Source organism: Galeopterus variegatus, unplaced genomic scaffold (genome assembly GCF_000696425.1).
Source record: "Galeopterus variegatus unplaced genomic scaffold, G_variegatus-3.0.2 Scaffold232, whole genome shotgun sequence".
Taxonomy (NCBI): Eukaryota; Metazoa; Chordata; class Mammalia; order Dermoptera; family Cynocephalidae; genus Galeopterus; species Galeopterus variegatus.
Genome location: NW_007726343.1, coordinates 154,088 through 160,754, shown reverse-complemented (window position 1 = coordinate 160,754; position 6,667 = coordinate 154,088).

Genomic DNA, 6,667 nt, shown 5'->3' with positions numbered 1-6,667 from the left:
GGCCTGATCCCCCCCGCCCCCCACTATCCATGGCTTTCTATTGTATTTAGATAGATGCTAAAATTCCTTGCAGACCTACTGGAAGCTGGGAGATGTGCCCACTGCTGACCCCTCCAGGTCCTCTCACTTGACTTTGCCCCTGGCACCTGGGCTACAGCCGCATGCCCTTCTTGTCTGTGCTGAGACAAATCACCAAGCTTTTCTGTATCTCAGCACCCAGAAAGTTCTCCCTCTTTCAGCTAATTCCTGTTTATCCATCAGAACACAGCTTCAGAGTCCCTTCCTAACTCCCAGTCCAGATTGCATGCCCCTGTTATTATCTCTCCTGCTATCCTGTTTCTGCCTTCAGAACAGCCATCACAATTTCAAATTATTTATTTGGGTGTTTAAATTTGTGTCTTCTTGCTCACTGTATATCCCAGACCTGGCACTACGTCCAGCATATGGTAAATGCTCAATAAATACTTGTTGAATAAATTAATATTATGGTAATTGTAAGCTTGATCTCAGCCCATTAACTACATTGTTTAGGGAAATCATAAAAACTGGTGAATTATGTATCACTTTTTCTCAAAGTGTTTTGCATATATCTTGGTTTTCAAAAGAATGAATGACAGCCTCCATCCTTATCACCATCACCACCAAGCACCACGACTTACCTCTTTCTGTTTGCTACCTTGTGAGCAAGCAGAGGTGCTGTCCACCTTGGTAGGGTGATTTGAAGGATGTCTGGAACCATGAGCAGCATTTCACTTTCATTAGCCATACCAGAACGTGCTCACTTTTTGAACTGAAGGCATTAAAAATCCTCTACAGCAAAATTTGTAATTTGGAGAAATAAAATGTCAGCCATTATTGACCATTATTATCATAATACAAGCAGACATGCAAAGGAAGGAGACATGATATGGATACATTTTGATTGGGTTGAAGAATTCCAAATGTTAAGAAAAATTAAGATATTCTCTTGAGGTAGGTATATTGAGGAATGTGAGCAGCATTACTTCCCAGAGAACCGTGGGGGTGGGTGGCTAGGCCTCTCTCAGGAAGCTGGAACATCCAGGGGATGCTGGAGACAGTGGAGGTGGACTTCTGTGGGGCTAGAGGTTTGAAGACATTAATAAATTACACTGCTCTGTTTGCAGTTAGCTTTGCATGGCAAATTTCATTCTTATGCTGAAAGTTAAGCATTATTTTTGTTTTTGCCTTGAAGAAAATCGGCAGGCTGGACCATAAACAAGTAAAGGCAGTGAACACACAGTTAAGGTTCCCCAGGCTGTCTGTGCTGGACGGTGAGTCAAATCTTTTACATCTTCCTGCTATAGTCCTCATGCTCAGACTTTGGTGCTTCTTTATTGGCTCCATCTCTTAGGATCCAGACCCAAGGTGACCTCCACCTGGGCAGGAGCCTAAGTTTCTCTCGACTGAATACTTTTCTGCGATGGCTTGCTTCCCTTTAGTACTCCTGTCCGAGGGCTCTATGTTGAGTTCCCACAGCTTCTCAGAGTAATGAATTAGATCCCCATTCTATTCCCTTGCCTTTGTAGAGTCTACAAAGTACTTTCCAAAATATTTTTTCATCAGATCATTAAAGAAATCTTGTGAAACAGTAATACATTTCATAGATGGAGAAACTGGGTCTTTTTTTCAGGTTAGTTATCTTGCTCCTTTCTGTTTTCCTGGACTTAATTTTTGCTAATAGAATACTAATTGATTCTGATAAGGCAGATAATGGCCTCTTGGGCCAGCTGCCAATTTAAAATGACTTAAATGGAAAGTAACTAAAATAATAATAGAATGTTCTGGAAGACCCCCAAACCACAAATCCGCAGTCTCCAAAGCCACAGAAAGCTGACCTTTGTTGAGATGGAGTTAACAAGGCATTACGATTATAGAATAAAAGTTAGTAGATAGTAAGCACACCAGTGATACTGAGGGACTCTTCTCTAGAGTGTTAAAGACTAAGGATGTGCTTGAATTGAGATTCTGGTCAAAGAGATTCTGGATTCAGTGAGCTGCCATCAAAAGCTGAAACCAGCTTTCGTTATTTGCCAGCATTTTAAACTTAGCCCAGCAAGTGTCTCCAGGCTGTTTTGGCAAATATTACAAACTTGCCACTCTTCCTGCATTGGGCTCAGGGCATAAAGCATGTGCAAAGACTGCCAACATTCCTCTCTTTACTGGTTTTATCATAAAAGGCTGCTGGTGCAATGACACAGAAAAAGGCCAGTGGTATAAGCCCAGAGCAAAATTGGTACTCTTGAAAAGCTTAACGGGTATTTTTTTTGTTGATTTCATCATTGAGTCTAATTAAGTTCTTCACAGGCTTTCAGGCAAACAAAGCATTTTTTACCTCCCTCCCCCAACTACCTTATTCACCAGCATTCTTCTCAAACTAAACTGTATGCATAGCCTATATATAGAAAATTATTTTATATTGTGAAAATCCACATGAAAACATGTTTTCTGGTAAAGATTATCTATGTGGTCTTTTTCTTTTGAGAATCCTCATTTATACAACTGCAACGTCTTCCTTTTAATATTTGCCAGCAATTGTAGAGGGCTTTGATTTTTTCTTTTTTCTTTTTTTTTTTTTAGCAAACATAATTATGGGGTTTCACTGTATTTATGCAGTCTTTGAATCTAAAGAGCACTTAATATATTTCAGATTGTAATATATTTACATCATTCTTGGCATTGCCATCCACTTGCTGGTTTGAGATACGGAGGTCAAATTCATCTGAGTTCCTTTGCTATAAAGTGAAGTAATTGAGATTCAGAAAAATTAAGTGCTCTGACGTATAGAGAGCCAGCAGCAAAGGAAAGAGAATGACAATTCTTTATTTAGGGTCTGGCATGTGCCAGATGTAAGGGCTTTCTATATGGTACCTTATTTAGTCTTTACCACAACCCTGTGAGACAGGTGTTTTTAGTCCTGCTGAACAGACAAGGGAACTGAGGCTCAAAGAGATTAACTGACTTGCCAAGGTCACACAGTTAAGTGACAGAGCTGAACAAGAAGCTTAATCTATCTGTTTGAGGCCCATATTTGTTCCACTATGCACAGTTCCCCTTAGATCTGAACAGAGACCCTACCAAGATCAAGTAATTTCTTCAATCTATCTTTTGGAATACACAATCCTTTAAAATAACTCTCACAAATGATGTGCAATAGAAAACATGCTGCTGTTTGATCCCTGGTAGTGTGTGCTGTCTAATTTTAAGCTGATTTTTCAAGTTACATGTTCCTTGCTTTTCTCCAGATTTACTCTAGAAGTTGCATATGGTGGGAGGGATAGGAGACTGATTAACTAAGGCATGAATATCAGATCAGTGGGAAGTGCTTTAATTTGTAACAGATGTACTGAGAGATCTCTTGGAAGTGCACAGTTTTAGACTCCAGGGCTAACTGTGTTCTCTCTACCAGGTCTGGAAGGCAGGGGCCTTCTGTTCCCTAACCCTCTCCTTGTGAATATCTCTAAAGATCCATCATCAACCCTCGAAAGGAATTTTGAGTTCCTGAGCAATGTAGTTTGGGTAAGGACACAAGGAAAACAGTGAACCAGCATTTTCTTTTCCCACTTAGAACTGGACAGATTTTGAATCTGTGTCAGTTGTATTTTCCAAAAATGGCCACAACAGTATCTCCCATCCCCCATAACTCTTTTTATCACGTGACTTTGACATTCCTACCATTGAGAGGTGGGATCTGTTGCTCCTTCCTGGAATCTGGGCTGACTTGTGAGTATGGCAGAAAGGATGCTCTGTGACCTCCTGGTTTAGGCAGAAAAAAGTGAAACAGCTTTTGCCTGGCTCTTCTGGAATGCTCATTCTTGCAAACCTGACATCATACCATGAGGAAGCCCAAGCAAGTTGTGGAGAGGTCCACATGGAGAAATCTGTGAGAAGAAAAACTAAGACCCTTGGTCCTGAACTCCCAGCAGGCAGCCAATATCAACTTGCCAGTCAGGTGACTGAGCCACCTTGGAAGTAGATCCTACAACTCTCAGTAATAGGAGTCACCTCAGCTGATCTGGGGTGGGGCAAAGGAAGGTCTTCCCCATAATACCCTATGCAGATTTGTGAGCTGAAAGGATGATTGTTTATATTTTAGGCCACTGGATTTTGGGGTAGTTTACAAGTGGAACAGAAAGCAAGGCATAAACATCAAAAATGGTAGAAAATCATTAAAAAATTGCTTAAGTATACAAACAGTTTAGAAAGGTAAAGGTATACTTGGGTATTATAAATCCTTATAATTAAACACAGAAGGAATTCCTTGTGAGTTCCTTGCCTCCAAAAGCGAAATTTATAAAATGTGTACTTGGTACATAATGTCAAGTAAGCAGGTCTAATCAGAGAACTTATCCTAGCTCTTTCCTTTGAAAAAATGTAACACATATGGAATTAGGCCATGGGCTCTGGAGAGAGAGAATTCTGTGAAGACAGGAAAAAAAGAAACAAGCTGACAGTATGGCAAGAGATTTGCGTTATACACAACAGTAATGATAATGTCATTTTAAGATTATATAATTCTGTCTTTTTAAAAACTCAAAGATGTTAGTACAGTATTGTACAGAGTGGGCCAGAACAGCTTCTGTCCGTCTCTCTTTCTCTCTCTCTCCCTCTCTCCCCTTTCCACCCTCCCTTCCTCAGCAAAAAGCTGAACATAGGGAATGTTATGATTTGTTCACATTCAAAAAATAGACCATTTTTCTGCTAGTCTGCACCGATTCCCATGAAGAAGAATAACAAATGACATCAAAGTTTTTTTCTTAATTAAATCACCAGTACCTTATAGTGATTTTTCACTATTAGGCCATTGCTTCTCTAAACCATTGTTCTGTTTTTGCTCGTTTCTTTGTGCCTTGCCTCAACGAGGCCTTTACACTTCTATTTCTCTATTCTTTTTCTTCCAGGTTTTCCACTCTAGACAATTTCACTCTAAAACATGACAGATAAAATAACTCCCAAGTCATTCCAACCACCATGTTGATGCTATTCATCGCCTTCCTGAAAAGTATTCTCACTATTTCCCATATTTATTTTAATAATAAGAAACATTTATTGAGGGTATTGAGGGCTTACTATGTCCCAGGTAACTTAGATTGTTTTTCAAGGTTTTCATTCTTCTCTACTTTCTTACCTAAAATTTACTTCCTTGTCTTGTAACCTAAATTCTGTCCAGTCTTCTCTTCATGTCACCCAGAGGTCTTCCTTTTAATCTCATCCCAAAGTTTATTAATATTTTTTCTTTATTGAGCTATACTTTCCTGGGGCTTAGAGCTCTCCCAGGTGGCTGGCTCACATTTACTATTCCCCTTTCTTCAGTCAATTAGCACAGTTCTTTCTGTTTGCTTCTCTTGTACTTATTCTGAAAATTATTAGAGTCACAGTAATTTATCTTGTTTGTCTTTTCTCTCCAAGAAAGAATTTAAATTATGTATTTCTTCAAGGCGGGTACTGTATCTATTGTTTTATATTCTTCTCATTTGTTCTATAATGTGGTCAGTGACCAAAGCATGTGACAAAACTTAACAAAATGCAAAAACAAATGTCTTTATGATTAATATGTTGAATTTGCAAATGAGTGCTACTCTACATAGAAGAAAATAGATTATGGATATTAGAAATGGGTGTGATGTAAATGTATTCATTTTAATGCATCTTATTTCTTATTAATATATGTAACTGTGTGTTGCTCTGAACTCTAATATTAGAGGAACATGTAAAAGGGAGCTTATAAAAACACAATATTTCAAAAAGGTAGATCAATAGCAGATATGGTACTTAATTTTTAAATGTTTAAATTTTAGAATAGTTCCCGATATCTTTAGATTTGTTCATCAATAAAACAAAGTAATTAACAGAGATTAGATAATGCAGAACTGTAGCTCATGGAGTTTATGAACTGGTTATTTTTCATTTCTTATGGATGTGGTTCTCGTAATTATCTTTCCTCACTGTTCACCTTATGCATTCGCATGTATTAAGTGGGCTTCCCAACAGTCTTCCTGTTTCTTCTCATTACGTATAGTTGCTTCCCAGTGTGGAAAATGGTGTTGAAAAGAGGACAACCGCTGGCAGCTGGTGATGTTAATTGCTGCCCATAGTCTCAGAAATGAGGCAGAGATGGATGCGCAAAATATGCTTAATGTTAGACCCCTCCTCCTTCATCTAAGTGGGTTACAACATTCTTGTAATGGTCTGCACCCAAACTTCGGAAACTACCTGAGTCAAAACACATCTACTGCTTGTTCTCTGGTGAAAGGGGTGCTTTGAGAGCAGAACCAGAAATAAGGTATGTTTTACCTACCTGTGTTTTATAATTTCATTTTCTCTTTTGATTATTTTTTAAAAATTAAAACATAATTCATTATGCATATTTGTGGGGTACAGATTTGAATATAAATACCTGTGTACCATATGTGGTGATCAAATCAGGATAATTAGTGTATTCATGTTTATAAAACATAATCAATCTCTGTGACCCTTAACAAACTTCTCAATAACTCCCCTCTCCCTCCAACTTTTCCACCCCTAATAACCACAGTTCTCTTGTTTTGAAAATTCAACATATTATTGTGATTGTTTTTTCTTTTTCTTTCTTTCTCTCTTTTCTTTTTTCCTTCCTTCCTTCCCTCCCTCCCTCCCTCCCTCCCTCCCT